This window comes from Nycticebus coucang, chromosome X (assembly GCF_027406575.1).
Source record: "Nycticebus coucang isolate mNycCou1 chromosome X, mNycCou1.pri, whole genome shotgun sequence".
NCBI classification, from domain to species: domain Eukaryota; kingdom Metazoa; phylum Chordata; class Mammalia; order Primates; family Lorisidae; genus Nycticebus; species Nycticebus coucang.
The window spans coordinates 164,717,300-164,740,026 of NC_069804.1; the positions used below are offsets into that span (position 1 = coordinate 164,717,300).

General features: G+C 40.1%; 1 protein-coding gene across 1 annotated transcript in view; it reads right to left on the reverse strand.

The window, feature by feature from the left end:
- CT55 (cancer/testis antigen 55) overlaps window positions 1-21,374 on the reverse strand; it is a 43,954-nt gene extending 22,580 nt beyond the window's left edge. The window contains exon 1 of the mRNA XM_053580123.1: window positions 21,315-21,374. The gene's annotated coding sequence lies outside the window, so the exon portion shown is untranslated. The remainder of the gene's footprint in view (window positions 1-21,314) is intronic.
- Between the last annotated feature and the right edge of the window lie 1,353 nt (window positions 21,375-22,727).

Sequence of the window (22,727 nt, forward strand, 5' to 3'; positions counted from 1 at the left end):
CAAGATATGGAATTAAGCTAAGTGTCCATCAATGGATAAACGGATAAAGTAAATGTGTTATATGTAGGCAGTGAAATTCTATTCTGACATAAAAAATCAAAATTGTGCTATTTGCCAAAGCAGGGGTGAACCTACAGGACACTACACTAAGTGAAATAAGCCAGACAAAGAGAGGAAAATGCTGCATGATCTCATTCATGTGTGGAATCTAAAACAAAAGTTGATATCAGACAAGTAGAGAGCAGAAAGTTGTTACCAGAGACTGGGGAGAGGAGGAGCCAGAAGTAATAAGGAGAGGTTGGTCAACGGGTAGAAATTTACAATTGGATAGGAGGAATAAGACCTGTTGTTATTATCACAGTAGGGTGAATGTAGAAGAGAAGATTTTGAATGTTGTTACCATAAACAAATGATAAATATTTAAAGAGATGGATATAATGATGACCCTGATTTGATCATTACAGGATATATACATACATTGAAACAAAATGTTGTACCAAATAAATATATATTATTACTTATCAATTGCAAATAAAATAAAACTTAACAGAAACTACAATAACAAACTAAACATAAAGCATGTGGAAGGAAAGAGATACCAAAGACAAGTGTGAAAATATAGAAAATAGAGTTTAGGGGCTGGGTGCAGTGCCTGTCATCCCAGCACTTAGGAAGGCCTAGGAGGGGGGATTGCTTAAGGGCAAGAGTGGAAGATCAGCCTGGGCAACATGGTGAGACCCCTGTCTCTACAAAAATAAATAAAAATAAATAAACTAAGTGTGGTGGCACGTGCCTGTAGTCCTAGCCACATAGGAGGCTGATACAGGAGGATATTTTGAGTCCAGAAGTTTGAGGCTGCAGTGAGCTATGATCAAGTCACTGTACTTCAGCCGGGGCAATGGAACAAGACCCCATTTCTCTAAAAGAATTAGGAAACCAATGAAAATAGGATAGGAATAAAACCAAAATGTGATTCTTTGAAGGGTCGACAATATTGAAGGGTCAATGAATCATTAAATACAATGATTAAGAAAATAAGAGACAGGCTTGCCGCCAGTAGCACAGTGGTTATGGCGCCAGCCACATGCACCAAGGATGGAGGGTTCGAGCCTAGCCCTGGCCAGCTAAACAACAATGACAACTGCAACAAGGAAATAGCCCAGCATTGTGGCAGGCACCTGTAGTCCCAACTACTTGGGAGGCTGAGGCAAAAGAATCACTTAAGCCCAAGAGTTTGAGGTTGCTGTGAGCTGCGACACCATGGTACTCTCTACCAAGGGCGACATAGTGAAACTCTATCTCAAAAAAAAAAAAAAAGAAAGAAAGAAAATAAGAGATGACTCAAATTTCTAAAATTCAGAAAAAACACAACTAAGTATGGCATTGGTAAGTGTTAATCTAATGGTACATTTTATCTCACTTTCTTATATTAAAAAATGTCTGCATGATTATATTTTATTTCCTTTGTAATTCACATTTCAAAAATAATGTATTAGTATATGGATACCAAGATTGAAGATGAAGTGTAAAGAACCCAAGTGTTTATAAGTATTATAGTTTTGTATAGTATATATAAGAATGGGAATATGTACACGTAAGATTTTGTACAGAGAATTTTTAATTTTCTCACCTGTATATGAAAATGTAAATCTTTAAAAATGTACATAAAAATACTGTAGTGTTTACATTGCCCAGTGCCTAGTCCACCCTGCAAAGCACTTTTTCTAGGGTGCAGAGCTGGCATTGATCCACAGCTTCCCAAAGGGAGTACTTCGAAAGTGACTGTAGTGATATTCAGCAATTAGGTATGTAGCACTTTTTCTAGGATGAGTTCCAGAACTTAATTGTCCAACTTCATAAATCAGAATCATGTGAAAATTTTAAATTGTACCTTCTCTTTGCTGAGGACAGAGTCTCAAGGACTCAAGTCCCACATGCAGATTGCAGCCAATGGAGAACGGGTTCCTTAGAGAGGAAAGTGGACTCCTGAGGAGGAAAGACTGCGATCCTAAATGCAAAGCAAATTACAAGCAGTCATCAAATAATTCTGAGAAGTCCAGTGTGACAGAGGGCCCACAATAGCAGTGGCATTCACTCCTCAGATGCTCATGTCAGTCAGCTGAGGATGTCAGCTCCAGACTCAGAGACTTAAGGAGATGGGAGGGATGAGAAAGGAGAGGAAGGCCAGGCCCATTTCCCAGTAGGTTGGTGGGAAAGGTAAGCAGAGGAAGGATGATGCTATTTCAAAGTTTCAAGGTACAGAAGCTCTGAGAGGTGGAAGACCTACTGTCGTGTGAGACAGGCATGAGAGGCAAGAAGAAGGGTCCCTGATGCCACAGGGCCCAGAGTGAGAAGGACTGGGAGGGACAAGGATACAGGAGCTAAGGGAGAAGCAACAGTCATTCCAGGTGGGGTCAGGCACCTCTGCAGAAAGAGGTCGCAAACGGACCTGTTCCTCCGTCTGAGAATGTCCCTTCCCCTTCCTGTTCTGTGGTTCCTTCTGTCTCCAGATTTCTGCATAGGACAGCTGGTCTCAGACTTGTCCCTGAGGTCTGGGGTAAAAAGGACTCTGGGCATCTGGGGCAGCAGGAGGGCTCTGTAACCCTGGGGACATTGGTACCAAAGATGCCAGGAAGCCCTACAATCACAAATACATGTTTCTTTTACTTAGCTCATCTCATCTTAATTTGTCTTTTGGCCCGGGGAGCCTTCACTCCTGTAATAGCTGATGAAGTGTTGTTAAAGTACCGTTTCATGAAGTTCTGCTACAGAGTAAGAAAAATGTCTCAATGGACTGTCAGTATTTGGACACCACTTGGAAATTCTGTAAATGTTCTAGCAGATTTGTCATTTCAAGTAACAACTGAGCTGCTCAGAAACGTGACTGTCCTACAACTAGCCCCACCTATTCCTAACCTCTCATTTCTACTGGTGGAAGAAATCACCAAACGCTGCCTCTTTGGGCAGACTCAACCCTTCTGGCCCCCTCACTTTTTTTCCTGAGTGCCCCCCTCCCCCTCTCTCTTCTGCCTCTCACTCTTCATCCCCTCATCTTCCTCCCGAGAAGGTGCCTGCAATGAGGAGGATGGGCCCGACCCCTCCCTCCTCTCATCTCTCCTGGTGTTTGGGTGTTTGGCTGTTTGCCATTACCCTGCACCTTCAGTGGATACACCAGACTCTTCCTCACCCTTGGCACATACCACCATCTGAACCTGGTATCTCTGGTTGCTCTCCAGCATGGCCTGGTGGAGAGCTGCACATTTGTGCCATCCTCTTCCAAATCCAAGGCCTTCTCTTGGTGACCAGTCCTCCCAGCACCTCTATGGAGTCCTTTTCTGGGGCCTGCAGCTGGAACTCATCCATACTGCAAATGAGCCATGGAGAAACTGAGAGCAGCGCCTCAGGGCCTCTCTTCCCAAAATGCAAGGCTGTCACTTCTGACCTCCTCTTGCCTCCCCCTATTGGTGTGGGGTCACTGAGGGCAGGTCTTCCTCCCAGAGCCCCAGATAGGATGTGAGGCCAGGTGCCTTCCTGCTCTGGGATTCCTGGCCCTTCACGTTTCCTGGCCCCATCCTCTCCCCTTCTTTTCCAAGCCCCTCTCTAGGGTCACTGCCCACAGCACTCAGGTTGTGCACTCTGCCATAAAGATAGACAACTCTAAGGGGGTACAATGTCCTCCCAGGGAACAGACATCAGCATTTATGTCCTATCCATAGCCAAAAAATTTGGAGTTGAAAGAAAAATAAGGTTAAAATTCAAAAGTCCTATTGACATGCTGTGTTAAGAAGAGATATAATGAAGTCCTCTATCCACCTGGAGCCAACAGACTTAAACACCAGTTCAGGCCCCCCCAAATTGTGCTCTGAACCACTTCCCATACTTATCACCCAGTGAAAGTGCTGTGCTGAACACTGGGCACCATAGCAGCTGAGCAATGATAAGGAGAACACGAAGATGATCCAAACAAGAAGAAACAAATTCAGAGTTAGAGTAAATCCTCACACAGTTACAATTCACTTTATGTAGTTGGTACATGAAAACAAAACTATGTGTCACAGGTGCTTTGACCGACTAATAATATCATACACAGGTCTTGTTTTATGTTTATGAGACTATCCCACACTTCTTTCATGAGTATTTCCTACATATAGAAAAGTACTAAAAATTGAAGAATGAATACCTATATACCAGCGGTTTTCAACCTTCCTAATGTCGTGGCCTTTAATACAGTTCCTGTGGGTCACAACCCACAGGTTGAGAACCGCTTGTATATGCCCCCCTTCACGATTCCATGAATAATTATTGGTCCTATTTTATAGGCAGGCTTTTTAATTTTGGCACGATAATTTATCAAGTTCTATTTAATTTAGAGAATCTTGCTGTTTGGGATATATTCCTTGGCTCTGTTTCCAAAACATATGTAGACATGCTTGATGTCAATCTCTGAGCACACAGGCCCTCCTTCCTGACTCGATGGCTCATGCCTGTAATCCTAGCACTCAAGGAAGCCAAGGTGGGTAGATTGCTTGAGCTTGGGAGTTTGAGACCAGCCTGAGCGAGAGTGAGATCTCATCTATACTAAAAATAGAAAAACTAGCTGTAAGTGCTAAAAAAAAACTAGCTGTAAGTGCCCAAGTAGCCAGGCATTGTGATGGGTGCCTTTCATCCCAGCTATTCAGGAGGCTGAGGTAAGAAGACCTCTTGAGCCCAGATATTTGAGATTGCCATGACACTCTACCCACAGTGACAGAGTGAGACTTTGGAAAAAAACAAAACAACAACAACAACAAAAAAAAAAACATAGGGTCATAGCAAGGGACCTGCAGCAGTCCTTTCCTGCTGCTTTATTGAGCCCCAAGCCTCCAAGCATGCATGTCCCCTCCCACTACAGAAAAGGACCTCACTTTCCACCCGTGTCAACCCCTTGCCCCCAGGGTTATCTTTCAACTAGGAACACTAGCAAAGGATATACTACCACAGCAAGCTCCCAGCCTGGGAAGTTTCCCTTTCCCACCAGGGATGAGATTGCCCTTCCCACACAAAGACACCAAGAGGCCAAAGTGCAGCAGAAAAGGGAAGTCCATCACGGCCCAGTGCCTGGCCCAGGACTCTGCTTCTTTGCAGCTCCAGGAACTATGCTCTCCTGACAGAGACACTTTGTTGCTGAATCAGGCCACAAGTACCAGGCTGGGAAAATGGTTCCCACCCCCACTGGTCAGGGCATCCTGTGTCCAGAAGATCCCAACACTGGAAGCATTCCCCTCTCCAAAGGCAGCAGAATCCATGCCACCACCCAGCAACACAAGGAGGCCTGCCCTAGAGAAGCTCCTTCCACTCCCTCAAGACGAATCCACACGGACCAGGGGAAGGCCCAGCACATAACATAAACCAAGCACAGCAAAATGGCACCACCCAGCTCTGAAAATTATACTGTCATTAGAACCACAACCCACAACAGTATGGCATGGCCTGTGTGTCAGACTCAAATAAGAGGATCGTCTGCCAAAATTAAAATTTTACATAGTATCCAGTGTCTCTCAACGTAAGACCCCAAATATCCAAGACATAATGGAAAATCATCCCTCATATGAAAGACCAGGGAAGTCACAAGTTCGAGAAAAGATAATCAACAACTACATGGAATAGATGTCAGAATTACCTGACAAGGATTCTAAAGCATCCATAAGAAAATAATTCAACAAGCAGTTGGATGTTCATTCAGCTCATTGGTCATAACTCAAAGCTGCAAGCAACTGATACGTCCTCACTGGGTGAACGGTTCAATAAGGGTTTCTCCACACCACAGAATATTACTCGATGGTGAAAGGAATGGATATTGCCACGTGGAAGATCTTGGGTGACTCTCCAGAGAATGATGCTTAGTAAGAAAAAAAAAAAAAAAGCCAGTCCCAGAAGGTTACATATTTTAAAAATGCATTTATGAGATAGTCTTGAAATGACAGAATTATAGAAATGGAGCACAGGTAAGTGGGTGCCAGCAGTGAGGAATGGACAGGAGAGAGACAGGAGATAGGATACAGGCAACGCCGCGAAAAAGCAAAAGGAGGGTTCCCAGTGATGACGGGTTCTTCTGTATCTGGACTATATTCATGTCACTATCCTGCTTGTGACAGTGTACTTTAGTTTTGCAAGATGTTGCAAACTGGGGGAAAGGGACCTCTCTTTCAACTGCATGGTAATCACAAAAATGTTAAGATTAAAAGTCTCTTGGGTTCTACTCACCAAATAAAGGCAAACCACCATTTCTGGGGTCTTTCACCCTGATTCAAGGACCTTGACTTGAATTCTCTCTTCTTAGCAGCTGTGCCCCCCTTTTGCTGGTGTCAGAGAAGAAATTCTAAAGCCCCCTTTCTTCCCAGCTGCCCGGTATGTGCTCCTAGCCCCTCTCCTTTATGGCTTGGGGGTCTCCTTTAAAGCTGAGACCTAGCAGCTAATGCAGCCTGGGGCCAGGGCTTCTCTCAGTGTTCACAGACTCCAGTTAGAAACTCAGTGACTTTCATGCTGTCGCCTAAGGCATATGCTCTTCCAAAAGCACTTCCCAGGCCATGATTGGTGATCTAAGAAAATGTTTTTCTGAACTCTTATTTTTGAAAAAATGAATAAAGGACAAATTTATATTGGCCTTAAATAAATAAAATATGCATTTTGTAATGCCTAGGGTAAACTCTAAAATAAAAAATGAGAACATATGAATAATAAATTAATTGAAAAGGAAAATGGAACAATAAATTAATAATTTACAAAAATGTCAAGAAAAAAAGAATTTTGAATATAGAATGTAAAGGACAATTTTTTTTTTTTTTTTTAGAGATAGTCTCACTCTATTGCCTTCAGTAGAGTGCCATGGTGTCACAGCTCACAGCAACCTCCAACTCCTGGGCTTAGGCAATTCTCTTGCCTCAGCCTCCCAAGTAGCTGGGACTACGGGTGCTCACCACAATGCCCAACTATTTTTTTGTTGCAGTTTGGACGGGGCCAGGTTTGAACCTGTCACCCTCAGTATATGGGGCCGGCACCCTACCACTGAGCCACAGGCACTGCCCATAAAGGACAAATTTTTTTTAAAGTAATAAAGTAGTATATTTTAAAATTGAATATATAGTAAATTACATTAAAGGCAGTGGAACTAATTCAAATAATAAAGATGACCTGGTTAAAACAGAATCACCTAAATAGGTAACTACATATAAATAGATAATGATAGAGAAATACAGCAAATGGCTAACATGTTAACTCTTTTCAGCTTAATGTAAAGCCTTTTCATTGTTAGATTAAGATGTTATCATTTTATAAATATAACAAATTTAATTCAACCAATATGTAGATATTTCTCTCCACCATCACTTACTCTCACAGCAATGACCAATTAGAAAGGAAAATTATTACAGAAGTCTCTAGGCAAACTTTCCACAAAAAAAAACAGCCTGTCCCTTTGGACTGAAGAAAACAGAGGAATGGCTTGAACTCTAGGTATTTTGATGCCATGTCCATGAGTGAATGTGTGTATGTGATTGTGTGGGGAGGGTCCCATTTCAGGAAACACGTGTCCCACATAGGCCTACTGATCCTCCCCCACCTTCTGCAGATGCTCCTGTTCCTCATGACTAGATAAGCTAACTTGGGCAACCCTGGGGGCAGTGACCTCAAGGCTCATTGCCAAACCATTTTTTCAGTTTCCATTTAACTAAGACCCAGCTCTGCAGAGACTTGACTGTGGTCCCTAACATAACAATTCACAGTCTCAAGCACTGTGTGCCAGCAGTGTGATCAACACGTACAGGCTGCTCTCCCTTTAACCTCCCTAACAACCCCAGAAGGCACTTTTACCACTGCCATTTTTCCAACAGGGAAACTGGGGCTGAGGGAGAGAGTCCTTTGCTCAAAGTGCCTTAGCACTCAGGAAGCAGAGCCAGGAGGTGAAAGCTGCCTTTCAGCTAACCCCACAGTCAACACTAACTGTGACACCCACACCGCCTCCCTGTGGAAGCCAGACCAATACTACACTCTACACTGCACACTTTGGGGGAAGCCTGGCCTGGAGCCAACCACACTGCAGCTGGAAATGACAAAGATTCCATCCTTGTCTCAACTTAACCAGACTCCCTGAGCCCTCTTCTCAACTAAGTTTCAGCCTTGCCTATGGAAACAGCAGGCTCTCAGCACAAATAACCAACTGCATCCTCCTCCCTCTCCCAATGTTAAAACACTTAAACACTAACATCATTTATAACCGGTCAAAGCCACACCCCTAGGATGACCTTAAATCCCCTTAGAATACCTACCTGGGAAAGTTCAGATTCTCCAAAGAGAAGTTTCTGTTATTCCATCCAACACAAACTAGAGGCCCTGAACATCCTTCTCAGAGCATTTCCTAATAAGGGCTTACAGTTGTTGACTCCTTCCCCTGTGCCCTTGGATCTCCTATAACTCAGGCATGTCTTTCTCAAGGACCTGACTGTCATTACGATAAAAGGTACTCATCAGGAAGAAAGGGCCTCTGTCTGTATGTCTTGGTGGAAGGACATAACACTGACTTGCACAATTGCCAGCTAGCAGACACAGGCAGCCTCCCCATGTTGATGCTGACCAACCCTTTGGACTTTCTCACTTCCCTTACTCTCCTGAACCCAGCTCCCTTCTCCCAGTACCTTCGTTCTGTCATTAAATTTCCCCTTTGCCTCTAGACAGACCAACAAGGCACACTGCTATTCACTTTCCACGCAATTGAGTCCACACAGAAAATATTGTGAAGGAGATGCTCTGATAACTTTTATATAACAGATTGTCAGGGTCACAGAGTTGATAGGTTATCACACCTACATCAGTCTGCCTCTGAAGTCAGCCTACCTTCATGGTAAAGGGTGATATGGGGACAGAGTGTCAATTTTGGTAAACCAGGTGGGAAAAGAGTCATAAGCATTTCTATTTCCTTGAATCCCCTCCAGAGAAGAGGGCAGTTACATGAGTTTTCTAAGCAAATGTACAGAAAGAGGACCCATGGAACGCAGCAGGTACAGGTCTTGAGACCTGTGGAGACATGTATGTGACTGCCTTTGTGACCTCAGAGATCGCACTAAGAACATTTTGATATTTATAGAAACTCAAATCACAGGAGAATATGTATAGATTTTAATCTCATCATCATTTCCCTCTGGCATTGACCAAGTGACCTTAGTCAAATTCTTTGATCCCCTTAAGCCTCAAACCTCAGTTCCCTCGTTTGTATCCTGGGGATAATACCAGTACCCAGATCCTGACCTTGGATGAGAGTTAAATAAACTAATACATGCTAATATATGTAGAATGGTTAGAACAATACCCAGCCCTCAGCATGAACTTGAGAAATATCCTTCTTCATAAATGCAGAGCAAATTCCTGAGGGTCTCCCTGTTGCAGTGTATTTTCATAAGAGAGTCACTTGCACTTCTTTTACAGGAGGAAGGAGGAGGGGAAGTCAGAGTGGTGCTAGAAAAATTACACGTATCCCATGATGAAAAAAGAATGAGAGATTGATGGTTTGCTGCCCTTGCAAAGCATGACTCCAGCTGAGGTCCCTTTGGGTGAAGGCTTCTAAGGGTGATTTTAAAGCTAGGAGGACTTTCATGGTTATTCCTCATCTATTTCCTTTGTGGCCTTCATGTATCATATATAGAAGCCCACTGCCCATAGCAGCCTAGTAGTGGGATCTCAGGTCAGCACATCTATAGGAGGGAAGGTGTTCTTTGTCTGGAGTCTGTGGAATTCTAGAGCCAAGCCTTCCAGTACAGCTCTCTGCAATGGTGGCTATTTTGCATCTGAAATGTGGTTAGGTGAGTTTTTAATTCTAATGAATTTTGACTTAAACGGCCACATGGGGCTATTGGCTATCATACCGGACAGCACACTTCTAAAGGGTCTGCACATGTGTGTGGACATTTTGTAAACCTTCTGGACATTGCATGCTAAGTTGGATGTGTATGTGCATTTTTCTAGGAAATGAGTCCAAGACCACATAGGGATAAGACTCAGACCCCTCATCCCTAACCATGAAAGTCAGCATAAGTAAACCTAATTAACTACAAAGAGATAAAACAAATAGTTTCCCAACCTCCGGAATTCAGCCCATACCCATATAAGGGAAGAGCTAAATAAACGATCTGTCTTGCGAGTAATGTTTTTCAAGACCCTGAAACAAGCTGATAAGGCTGTAAAGAAACCAGACCTATCCGGATCTAACTGCCTCAAGCCAGAGTAGACCCGCATATTGACACTACCTTGACTTTATACTCATCATAATTCATTTTAATGCTAAAAATCATGCTCATGTTAGAGCAGTGTTTTTCAACCTTTTTTTATCTTACGGCACACTTGAATCTATAGTTAAACCTCCGCCACATACTTAAATTATTTTCATCAAAAAAAAAAGTAAAAAAAGAATATGCCTACTGTGCTTTGCACTTTTTTCAAAAATAATTTCATTAATGATCTTTAAAATTTTTCGAGGCACACCTAAGATCCTCTGTGTTAGAGATTTAACACGACAATGAGACATACAGTACATGAAGAAATATGTCATAGAACTAATTACGTAAGAAAATCTCCACTTCTTCATGTGCACACATCACACCTTTCCCATAAGTCTGTTTTAAACTCTCCCTGAAACCCCCTCGGGGAGCCAGCCAGGAGTCCTTCCTCTGCTGACTGCCTCCTACTCGAGCATAAGCCCCAACAGAGCCTTGTCTGGGAAAACTTGTTTGGCTTCTTGATCATTTCCGTTACACAGAGAGCCTAAGAAGCCATGGTTAGTAACACATTTTGTGGCACCCTAGGAAGAACCACAATATGAGAGGAACATTTTCTCTGCCCCTTAGGGGTTGAGGGTCAGCTGGACTGCCAGACAGGGTTCCCTCGTACCTAATGAGCAGCAACCTGAACCTTTGATTCAGAGCCATCGTGACTGGTGAGCTGTCCTCTGGCCTCCCGGGGCTCCTCACCTGCCCTCAGACAATGTTTTCCTCTCCCTTCCTATCTTCTTTTGTTCCTTCTAGTGCCCCTTTTCTTTTCCTCACTTTCTCCTGGTTTTTCTTTTCAGAGTCTCCTTAAAAGACATTCCTGAGGGATGCACTGATAGTGCCAACTCCTGGTTTTACGGCTTCAGTCACTTTAATAGACATCTGCGTGGGACAGATTGACGTAATTGATTCCCTGGGACTGACCACCCCAGCAGACAGCAGGACGGGTTGCACCTCTCCCTTGGCCTCTGGTGGAGAAACTTTCTGGCACCCTGCCTCTCAGTTCTGTATGTTTTTAAAAACCCCTGATTACTTTACTTCCCTTTGTCACATTTTGTAGGGAAGCGAGGGCTGTGACCATTTTTATTGCTTTTGTGTTCAGGTGTGTACTCCTGAAGATTGTCTTTGTGATAAAAAGAATCAATAGACGTGGGTCCAACCTTAGAGTAAATCTTGGCCTGATCCATTTTCTCTTTTTGTACATCAAGAAAAATTCAGAGTTCAAATGATCGATCTGCCTTTATAGATTGTGGGATCTGTTAAGCTATTTTCTTTTCTGCTTACTTTGGCTCTACTATTGGTAAGTTACTAATGTTGAGATAAAACTCACCTCTCTGTCACTAGTATGGTATCACTAACTCAAAAGTTATTTGAAGCAGCCAGATCGAGCTACAAGGTAAACATTAAAAACTCATTTAAAACCAAAGGAAAAGGAGAGTAAAAGAGCATTATTTTAAACTCAAAATGCCAAGGAAGCCGCTTTATCCAAAACTTTGGTCCATAGCTTTCATTATGTTGCCTATTGAGAAAACTAAAGTCCAGCCATGTGATCAAGTTCCAATTTTATCCAAAACAATTTGGATTGAACCATTTTTTGCAAACTGGTGAGTTTATGCTTTTATCTCATGACTGGAATTTGAAGGTAAGAACTATTAGATCTTTGTGTATGTGTGTGTTTAAATGTGTTCATGTGTATGTACATACATGTATTATGTGTTGTGTGTACGTGGCAATTCAGTGACTTATAAAGGCATGCTCACAAATTAAGTAAACAAATGCTTTTCAAGTTCATGTGAAAATAGTAAATCTTTAATAAATAAACTGGGATTAAAAAAGGAAAAATTCTTAAAAAAATAAAAATACCTCCAAAACTGTCTGCAGGTATTTTTGCCTGGGTTTACTGGCCACTTTTATTTCTTGCCTCTGCTAGATGATTTAATGTGTCAAGGTTTAATGCAAAGATTATAAAACTATAAACCCAAGCAAAAAAAAAAAAAAAGTGTTTGTGTAATTTTTTCTTTTTTTTTTGGTTGGGGAGTCATTGAGGGTACAAAGAACCAGGTTACACTGATTGCATTTGTTAGGTAAAGTCCCTCTTATAATTGTGTCCTGTCCCCAAGGTGTGTCACACCCCATGATCCCCCACCCCTTTCCTCCTTCCCTCTCCCTGCACTTGTGTTTGTGTAATTTTTTAATAAATAAGACTAATTTAATATTTACGGTTTAGTGAAAACAACTGAATCATCATAGTTATTACACAAAATACCCATGTGTTTAACTTTAAGCTTCTTGCTTAGTGAATATGTCTAAAAATGATTAACAGAGAAATAACTTAAATTGATAACTAGCTTTGCCTAATAGCTCAATTATCATAAATAATCTAGACAAACTGCTAAAAATGAATTGAGCAAATTTTAAATGAGGTTAATACTTATAGATAAACTTTTCATGTAATTTGAAATCTTAAAGTTTTATTAAATTAAAAAACACTCATTAAGTGTCTGAATCATTTACAATTAACAATAAATTATGTTATAAAGGGATTTTTTCTAAAAAATTAGAGAAATGATTCTTACCTAAGAAATACTAATATATGACAGAATTCCATATCCCCTGATTCTTAAGCTTTCGCTAAAATTTGAGGCTACTAAATATAAGAATTCTAGTCAATATATGTGATTCTATGAATAAAATATACCAACGAATGTGTTTTTAATAGAAAAATTCTGAACTCTGAATGTGTTTATTGAGAAATAGTATAATTTTGTCTACTTTAAAGGTTATTTAAAAGTTGTTCATAAAAAGTAAAAACTAGTAAATAGGATAGATATGGAAAAATTATAAATATGAAGATGTATTTTTGATAATGAAGGTTAATAAGAAAGGTTAAAAAGAAAAGAGAATAATTTGGTATGACAAGGAATCTTGTATGGTAAATTTTTGTGCTAAAATAAAATGACTGATTATTTAGAAAAGGAAAAATTTAGGACAAAGCAGAAAGTCCAATTTTTTTTGCATAGATAGTCTGTGCAAGTTGTGATAAGGTTTGTGAAAAGAAATTTATGAAAGAATTTTGTATGTAATAAATTGACTATAATTAAAAGAAAACATTTTTGGTGAAAACAAGATTTTCTTATAGTATTGATTTGCTCTTAAGAAAATTGCAAAAAGTTCTGATGCTAATTCTACAATTTGCTTCTTTTGAAACTTCCTCAGTTTTATATCCCAGAAGTTCAACTTTTCCTGACTTGCGGTTTTCAGCTTTTTCTCCCCTTGAGAAGGTCTGAGATAGTAACTCTGTCCTTCAGCCTTTTTCATCAGCTCCTGGAACTTTTTCCTCTCTGGATGTAAGTCTGTTTTTATAGCCTGATGCTAAAATATTTCTCGTAAAAGTTTAGAAAAGCAGCATTTTCCTTCAGTATACTCGACTTTCCTTGATATTTGAATCGTTCAACATGGTCAAAACACTTTTCATGCTAATACTAAGAGTCATTTGGCCTTCTGCTCAAGATACTAATTTTTCTTATTCACATCCTTCTGTAATATATTGTATACTCATCATCCTGAACACTCTTTCTGTGTCTAATTAACTCAAGTAACCTTTTCATCAGGTTTGATTTCCAAATTGTCTAAATGGGTTTCACATAAAAAAAATAATAATCAATCACACTATGGAAGGTTTTTCTTTATCTTTTAGGTACTGCTCTAAAACTATAGATCCAAACACTCAGATAATGGCATTACACCATGTAGGGTACCAGTTCAGCACTGGATACGGATTTCCCCTAAAGACCTCTGGCTAATACAGGATATAGGAGGTGAGCCTGTTGACTGTTTTATCCATATAGGGGCCACTTACTCTAATCTTTAACCTGATGATAGAATAATTTTCATAACCCCCCAAATGATGTTCCTAGAAATCTTCAAAGAAAAAAGGGGGATGGAAGACTTAAAATATCTTGACTGGATCAAAATTAAGAGAGTCTGGACAGTAAGATATGTAAAACCTAAAAAGCACACTATTCAAGTCTTTACAAATGAAATCCAGCCTTTAAGCCATCACCATACGAAAAGAGTAATTGGATCGATAGTAGGAGTAGTTGCTCTGCTTGGCTCACTGCTCAGCTGGGCAAGGGGGTTTATCTGTAATACCACATCTGTCTACAACCTTACTTCTTCCTTTACAATAGTAGCCAGGAAAATTGGAGATGATTTCCAGCTCCTCCAAAACCCCTTAGATTCCCTAGCCAAACTTACACTAGAATAACCAAATAGGCCTAGATTATTTATCAACCAAACAGGGAGGGGTTTGTGCTGTGAAAAATACTTTTGCTACATATATGTAAACACCAATGGATAGATTTAAAAGAAACACAAATAGGATTCTAGACCAAGCCAAATGGCTACTCAATCTTAATAACTTCACTGCTCAAAACATATAAGACTCCATTAGGCGTTACCTCATTGCTGTTACCTGATTCCTACCCTTACTGAGTAATGATCCTATTCCAATTACTTTTTGGTCTTTGCCTTTTTAATCTCTCAGTACACTTTGTGCCGTCCAGGCTCCAACAGTTCTACGTCAAACTGCTGGTGCCACAAGGAATCCAAACTGTGCCATCAGTTAAGAACCTGTGTTCTTATAAATTATTAGATCAGTCAGTGAGAGATTTTTACCATCTCCAAAAAAGGATAGAGACAACAACCCTATTCAACAGAAAGCAACTCCAGGAGATGAAATCTTTGGCCCTTCTCCTTAAGAATTAACAGGGGGCACTGAGACAGCACAGGGACAGGACGACTTGGGCCCCTGATCCCTGACCATGGAAGTCAACATAACCCTGCCTAATTAACTACAAAAGAGCTAAAGTAAATAGTTTCTTAACCTCCGGAATTCAGCCCATACCCATATAAGGAAAGGGCTAAATAAACTGTCTTGTGAGTAATGTTTTTCAAGATGACTAAAACAAGACACTGACACAAGCTGATAAGGCACCTGGCTGCACAGAAACCAGGCCTATCCGGATCTAACTGCCTCAAGCCGGAGGAGGCCCCCATACTGACCTTACCCTGACTTTTCCCTCATTAGATGTAATCTTATTTTAATGCTAAAAATCATGCTCAGGGGTAGATATTTAACTTGCTAATGAGACATTATGACACACGAAGAGGCATGCAATAGAACTTGACTGTGCAAGAAAATCTCCACCTCTACACTTGTACATATCACCCTTTTCCCACCTAAGCCTCTTTAAAACTTTCACTTAACTCCCCTCAGGGAGCCAGCCAAGGAATTCTTTCTCCTATGCTGACTCCCTTATGCTCCCAATAAAGCTTTGTCTGAGAAAACTTGCTTGGCCTCTTGTCAATTCCCATTGCATGGAGAGCCTAAGAACCCATGCTTGGTAAAAAGAACACATCTTTGATTAGATTTTCTGCAAAAAAAAAAGATTATGAACTGCTTCTTTGAGACTCCAGTGACAAGTAAACTAGTTAAGGGTGATAAGTATGCACTCTTGTCACCAGCCATGACCCCTCCTTTCTCATGTTTTCTTGTCCTCAGTTATAGGTGGTTCCTCCATGCCCCATGATTACAGAGAGAAACAAATTGGAATCTGAGCCTTTAAGCCCTAGAAAAACCAAACTGCTAGATAGGGGTGATGCCTGTGGCCCTGGGTTGTGCAATCCAGGCCTCCTGGAATCAAGGCTCCATGTTTCAAGAGTATGATACTGATTGTGAAGTCTTCCGTCAGTGCTTCAGGCAGTTAGTTCCAGTACAGAGAAGCAGCCGGACCTCACGAAGCTTTCGACACACTCTGGGAGCTTTGATGTCAATGGCTGAAGCCAAAGATGGGCTCTAAGGAACAAATCCTGGAGCTGCTATACAGTATTGGAGCAATTCCTAACTATCCTGCCCACAGAGATAGAGACCTGGGTGAGGGAACACTGTCCAGAGCATAGAGGAAGAGTTGTATCACTAATAGAAGACTTACAGAGAGAACTTGAGGTCCCGGAGAAGCAAGAGAGAAAGTAGTTTGGGATCTTGTAACTGACCAAATGAAGGGCTGAGACAGTTAGGACTAGATGAGGTATTTTGTCTCCGTGTAGTTCCCCAGTCTTAAGATTTTCCAACAGTCCTTTTTGTTTTCTTCTCTGCTGGAATCCATAGATGGGTCAGATGGGTTGTAACCTGTCAGACCCAATTCCTCTTTTATAACAAACAGTATGTCTCCTGTACTATTCTTAGATGAAATTCCAAGATAATGTAACCTACCTACATGTAACAAACAAAAACATTAATACATTCTTCTTAGTAAAGTATTGCAAGAATGGAAAGATGAATATCCCATGTACTCCATACTCATATGAAATCAATATATAAACAATTACATGTTCCTAAGAATAAAACACTATTATAGTCCGGTTCGGGGGTAGAGAGAAGCGGGAGGGGGAAGGGGGAAGGGGGAGGACGTATGGCAGAGGGAGGGAGGGCATGAGGTGGGTGGAATCTCACCTAATATGCACATTGTGAGGGTATATAACACGCCTCCTGGGTGAGAGGCTCTTCTACAAAGGGAATTTTGTCCTGGAAGTGAGAACAATGTAACCTAAATTTTATACTCTCATATTAATTTGAATAAAGTTTTAAAAAATATATTGCTCTATGGCCTGCAGGCTTAATCTGGCCATGGCCTGTTTTAGTATGCCTCATGATTTTAACTTCATTCAAGTGTTGTTTGAAGAAAAAAAAAGAATTGGAGTGGGAAACGAAATGTGGCTCATGAAGGGTAAAATTATTTACTATCTGGCTCTTTATAGAAAATTTGCCAACCTTGAGTCATGTAGAGTCTAGAATAAGTATAAAAGAAAAGGAATAGAGAAATTTATTATAATCTGGTATGAATGTCAGCATATATGTGTCTGAACTTCATTGCAACAGAAGATGTCATGAAGTTGTCAGACGATTATATCTATGCATAGAATCATTCACTGTGAATGGGACAGCCGGAAATCAGGCTGGCTGAGAGATCATTGCAATATTCTTCAATATGATAGCCAGTAGCTACATATAAACACTGAGCACTTAAAAATGTGGCTGGCAAGACTGATAAACTAAATTTTAATCCATCTTAATGTTAAGTAATTTTTATTCAATTTAATCTTAAGTAATCTAAAACGTTTAAATGGCCACATGTATTTAACTGGCCACGTGTCTGGAGAGTCCTTAAAGAACTAAATATAGACCTTCCATTTGATCCTGCAATCTCATTACTAGGAATCTACCCAAAAGAAAAAAAAAAAAGTCAGTTTACCATAAGGACCTTTGCACTTGAATGTTTATAGCAGCCCAATTCACAATTGCAAAGATTTGGAAATAACCCAAGTGCCCACGAATGCATTAATAAATTGTGCTATATGTATAAAATGTAATACTACTTAGCCATAAAAAGAGGGAGATTTCTTACCTTTGTTACAACTTGGATGGAATTGGAGAAAACTCTCCTAAGTAAAGTATCACAAGAATGGAAAATCAAACATCCCATTGAAGGGATCAGGGCAAAACTTGCCCTTTTTCCCTAGATTGGTTCGCTGAAAAGATCAACTCACAGTTACGGTAGATTAATAATAGAAAGGTTTATTTCCAAATACCATGCACATGGGAGGAACCATGAGAATAATTTCCCAAAGTCTCAACAATAGTCAGTGGCTTTTAAAGATGTCTTTTAGACGGGAGGGGGAGAGAAACTGGAAAGTATATGTGTAGCAAGTGGTTGCTGGGGGAGACAGGTAGATGGAGGGAAACATTGATTTGTAAACTCTGTTCTGTTTGAAGTTGGGTTAGCAATACTCATGGACATGATAGCTTTTTAATTAAAGTCCTGGAAGTTTGTTTCTAGTCTAATGTATTTAATCTATAAAGTCATAGCCAGTTACAAAAACACTTTGAGATGAATTAAAATTATTACTAATATACACTAAGACAGATTAATACTTTATAATACTGGAACATATGTATAAGCATAATTTACACAAAATTAACACCATTTCATATTTGACAATATTTCCTATACAGTTTTTTAGTATACTAAATAAGCATAATGTTATTCTTAGATTTTTAGTGGTTTTGATATTTCAAAAAGATCAAATTTAGAGTTTTGATTTTGGAAGGTTTGTCAAATATCAAAGGCATAAAACATTTGTTTAAACAAGATTATAGGCTAAAAGATTCTAAGGGCAATACTGAATAGTTAACTGGATCACATGCAAATTCCTTTATAAATTCCTTTTATGAATCTTATTCAATCTTGCACAGACAATTTACAAACATTTTAAATCTTCTGGATTGCCCTATTACTTTCTTAAATAACTATTCTGTTTGAGGATGAAATTTACCACACAAGATTTTTTTCTTACACAATGCCATTTTCCTTTCTATCTAATTTCTCTTATTTAAAAAAAAAAAAAAAAAAAATTTTCACAAAACGGTTTACTATAAAGTTAATTATTCACTTGGCTAAACTGATGATTAGAAGGTTTAAAAGGCAAGAATCTGCTCCACAGGTGTGGTCCCACCATTAACCCTCCCTCTATCGAACCACCCCCTTTCCTTCCCATCCCCCTTCCCTTCCTTCATTCATCCTGGGCTATAGTCGTGATTCATCTATTGCAAAGGTACAAGTCAAATCTACGAAATAAAGAACACAAACCTCTTAACAATGTGATTAAGTAAATGAGGTGAAAGCTATGTTAATTAGTAGGATGTAAGCACTCCAATTTGTACAAATAATCAACACATTGAATCCCACAAAGGCATAAATGTATTCATGATCTATGTATAATGACTTAATAAAAAAATAAATAAAAGGTAAGAATCTCATTCTTTGATAAAGACTCAGTTTCCCAAACAATTTAGACAACCAAATTATTACATTTTACAAATAAGAGACATTTTATGGAATATAACATTGATACTGAATTTTCCCACTCAGGGCTAGTCAGGGACTCCTCAATTTTTTTTTTTTTTTTAATGCACAAACAGGTTGTCTTCTCTAGGCCACACCTCCTGGACTCTAGTAAGGTTATGAATAAAGTGGTTTGAAACATTCCTGGGAGGTTTTACCTTGAATAGGGAGTACATATTTTAATTCTTGGTGGGGGGTACTGCAAAGACCTAACAATCTTTCCTAAGGGAGGGGCTGCATTTATTTATTTGCTAAAACACTTATTAAGTTCTACTAAGTCCTGACCAAAATTTCCCTTAGGTCTCTTCCCCCTTGCCAGAAGTTCTGGCACCTTCCATTCCCTCTGCATGCCCCTCTGTCCAACAAAATTCCATTTTATTACTGATCTGTGACCCATGGGCTCACTTCTTGAATCCCCCAGACTAAAGATTCTCCAAAGAAACAAATTCCGGTAACAAAACTACAATACTGGCATCCTTTCTGATGTCTTTTCATTGTTTCCCTAAGTCTCATGTGGCCACAAAGGACAGGACCTATGTCTTTAATTCATTTACTAGGCATGGACTTTAAGGCAGAAAGTAGAAAACCAGAACATTCAGTTTTTCTTAGAATAGTCAGAGGGCAAAGTTGTAGGAGGGAAGAAGTGACCACGTGGGCTAGACTGTGCCTAGCAGGTGAATGGAGAATTTGCCCTTAGGCCTCATCAAATTCAGAGGCGTAAAATCAACAAATAGAACCTTACAATAGAATCTAGTAAATTTAGAAATATTACAGAGGTGGCAGTTTTATAATTTTTGAATATTTGAACTTTAATAACAGGTTTAAAACTAATTTTATCTCAAAGAATACCACAGATGCCTGAACAATAAGGCATTTGAGTTATTTCTGCACATACCAAGTTCTCAATCTGTCTGGAGACGTAGTTACCGAGTACAGGTATACTCTCCTGTACCCTTTCTTAAAATGCTAAAAGCACAGTTCCCAATGGGGTGGGTTTACCACGTGTGTTCTTATTTCTTTCTCTCAGACAAACCACAGACACATTACAGATGGAGTGAATGGGGCCACAGATAGAGTAAAAACAACAGGGATACACAGAGGGACCACTCACACAATTATTTTGCCTTGTGAAGGTGGGGAACTGAGGCCCTGCCTATTGTCTAAGGATCTTCTGGAGGATCGGGGACAGGTAATTGAGGATAGAAAGGAGAATAAGTTGGAGGGGGTTTTAAGGTGAAGACAGATTTTAACTTTTGTTCTAATTCATATTTCTGCTCATTAATTTTGGGGGGAGTAGTTTTTAAGACTAGCTATAATACCGATGTTTTTCTTTCAATTTGATCTTCCCATAATCTTATTTAGGATGAGAGTTCTCTAAAATTTTCTTAAATTAAGGAGCTTTTCTAGTTTAAAGGATCCATCTTCTGGGCACTTATAGTTAGAATTTTCTATAGTATATTTGTTCTAAAAGTGACTTAATCCGATGCCTTTTTGTAAGGCCCAATGTCTCTTCATAGAAAAAGCTATTTCCAAGGTTCCCAAAAATTCATTCTCAGAAATACACTTATGTTAGAACAGACAATGATAGAACACTCACTCCTCAGAGCTTGACATGTTCGGTACACAGAGTGTGCTGCTTAGAATCTTCCCAGACTCACAGTCTTTCCAGACTGGCCACCTGATGTGTTCTCAGTAAAACATGCCCTCCGGATAGCGGAAACCAAGGAAAGAATTCCCACTCAGTCACAAAGCCAAGCTCAGAAATGGAAAACAGGACAAGATGGAAACCTCACACAAAACAAAAACAAGCGATGGACAACAATAACAATAAAAGCTATTTCTGAGAGGAGACGGAATCAAACAGTATGAATATTCATACACCACATGATACCTAAAAAAAAAATACCCATACCAGAGTCACTTACAAGACTAGTCACCAACAAAAACGTTTCTCTTATCAATCTTAAATATGGAAAGAACAAATATCTTTTACCATCTGCTCAACCAGAGCCCACAGAGAGGAAGACTGGGAGCCCGACTGGTAAGTAAAATATCTCACCACGTGCGGCTGGTGTCAGGGTTCCAATCCTCCTGCTGCGGCTTTCAGAACAACAGACTGGCTTTGAAGATCCTGCCAACTAGGGTAAACTGAAGGGATCAGGGTGAAACTTGCCCTTTTCCCCTAGATTGGTTGGCTGAAAAGATAAACTCACAGTTACGGTAGATTAATAAGAAAGGTTTTTTCCAAATACCATGCACATGGTGGGGAACCATAAGAAAGCCTCAGTGACAGCGAATGGCTTTTAAAGATGCCTTTTAGAAAGGAGGGGTGACAGAAACTGGAAAGTATACTGTGTAGCAAGTGGTTACTGGGGGAGATGAGTAGATGGAGGGAAACATTGATTTGTAAATTACCTGAGAGACAGGTATTGTGCTTCAAATGACCTTGAAGTTAGGTCTATTAGCATGTGATAAGGAGGCCAGCAGCCTTTTCTGATTCTAAATCAGGTTACTCGGGTTTTATAGAGAGGCCAGTGCTTTCCGATCAAAATGGCCTTTAATTTAAAATATTCTTTATACCAAGGAATCATATTTTGGGGTGAAATTTCCTTAGCTCCTTCACCATGTGTTCAGTACTAAGTTGAAACTTGTAGATTAACCACGTTATTTAAGTCCCCACCTAATGAGTACAGTGTATGGGTAAATGGCACATTTCCTGAGTGAAAGTCACAACTACAACTCAGACTTTACCTTACCAATGCAAACAATGTAACATAATTATGTGTACCCTCATGTTAATCAGAAATGTTAAAAAATGGCCACAGGTGGCTAGTGACCACCTGATTGGACAGCACAGCTCTAGAGAAAAAAGTTGAATGTGGTATAAAACAAGCAGAGGCCAAAACCAAATGTTTTTGTCCCACAACCCCTCCAAATGTCCAAACCACATCCCTTCCAATGGGTTCTTTCTTCTCTGCTCCCCAATATCAACCCCAAAATCAATGCTACAGTTTTTTTTTATTAGAATCAGATAATAAAATACCTTGGGTGACCTCAGTATTCCACCCAGTCAGTGTTCAGTAATTTGTCTGTCCTATCCAATATGATAATCACCAGTCTAATCTTTCAATGTCAAACCTTCAAGGGCCTTAAGGTATGATCTGGCCTTTCCATGTGGACTCAGAGAGCTCCTGGCCTATCCCCTTATGAAATCCCATTCACCCCAGGTCTGTTGAACATGGATGGGGTGGAAAGGAGGTCAGGTTCAGGAAACATCTCCCTTACCTGAACAGAGTTTAGCAGCTACTTAATTCTGACCTTCCTTCCTTGGTGGCTGCTTCCCTGCCTGCTTTGAGGACCACATCACTGGGCCTTGAGCCCCACAGTTCCCCGACATTTGGCCTCTATGCAGATCTCCTGAGAGAACTCCCTCTCCATTCTCTGCCACCCCAATTTTAAATTTATTTGTGGT